Raw genomic sequence first — 1,607 nt, forward strand, 5'->3', positions numbered from 1 at the left:
GCAGGCCTCATCTGTCTTCACTTATCAGCAACATTTGATACAGTGATCACTTTTTTGTGCCTTAAAACCATATACTTGACTTATAAGACACCAGATGTTAATGGTTTTCCTTCTACAATTTTGGCAGATGCTTTTCAAACTTCTTTGCTGGTTTCTCCCAGTCTGTTCATCCTCTTTATGTGTAAAAGAGATTTAGTGTTTAGGCTTTTTTTTTCTTACTACATACATTATCTCTTTTGGTGATATCAAATATCTATCATATGACTTTGATTGCCATCTAAACTGACCATACTGAAGACCTCCGTATTTGAAGCTCAAGCAAGAATCTCTGGTTTGAATTAGAAACCCATACAAAATTGTCTAAACAACATCTACATTCAGATGCCTAATGGGCATTTCAAGCCTAACATATCCCAAACTGAACTCCTGATATTCTTTACTAAACCTGTTTCTCTCAGACCCTCAATCTATTCTTAAATATGCAACCTTTATTGATTTCTTTAAATATTTTTGTAGGTGATTAAATAGAGACAAGAAAGTTTATAGCCATAGACTGCTACACAACTCTTTATGTAAGTTATATGAAAGATGTGTATCTGGCAGTACCTTTCTGTATAAATAGCTTTTTAAAAGGAACACTTCATTCTCATTATCAAAAGATCATACAACATAAATTAAAAGATTAGAAGTTTTTTAAAAGGACACAAACAAGTTACTACCATGGATAAATTTAAGGATTTTATTTCTCCAGATATTGTCTATACATATTTTTGCTATGTCTGTTTGTTTTTTGATACCAGGGATTTAACCTGGGGGCACTTAACCACTGAACCACATCCACAGCCCTTTTTATTTTTTTCTTTTGAGACAGGGTCTGGCTGAGTTGCTGAGGGCCTTGCTAAGTTGCTGAGGCTAACTTTGAACTGGCAATCCTCCTGCCTCAACATCCCAAGTTGCTGGGGATGGCAGGAATGTGAAATTGTGCCTGCCTACTATGTCTATTTATATACATAACTTTAGAATCCAAAATTAAGTTGAATTGATAGACTGTATTATAAATCTAACAATATAGGCATTTCATCAATATAGGATTTTCTCAATATTGTTTTGTTGGATATTTTAGATAATTACTGGTTGAAACCTATTTAGAAATAAAATATTATTATATTATTATTATTGAGGAAAGAATATTTTCTTTATTCAAAAATGTCAAGATTGTCTATTAGAGCTGGGGGTGATGGTGCATACTTGTAATCCCAGCATCTTAGGAGGCTGAGGCAGGAGGATTGAGGGTTCAAAGCCAGCCTCAGCAAAAGCAAGGTGCTAAGCAACTCAATGAGACCCTGTCTCTAAATAAAATACAAAAATGGGCTGGGTATGTGGCTCAGTGGTCGAATGTCCCTGAGTTCAATCCCCAGTGCCCCCCCCAAAAAAGATCATCTATTAGAAAATATATAGAAATTTAGCAAAGTTCCAATTTCCAAAGTTACTCATATCAAAAAGCAATTTGAGAATGTTTATCCTCAAACCTTAAAATACCATCTATAATAGCCTCAGCAAACAAACTATCAGGGAGAAATGTAACAAAAGATGTGCAAGATCTCACA

This window comes from Callospermophilus lateralis, chromosome X (genome assembly GCF_048772815.1).
Source record: "Callospermophilus lateralis isolate mCalLat2 chromosome X, mCalLat2.hap1, whole genome shotgun sequence".
NCBI lineage: Eukaryota > Metazoa > Chordata > Mammalia > Rodentia > Sciuridae > Callospermophilus > Callospermophilus lateralis.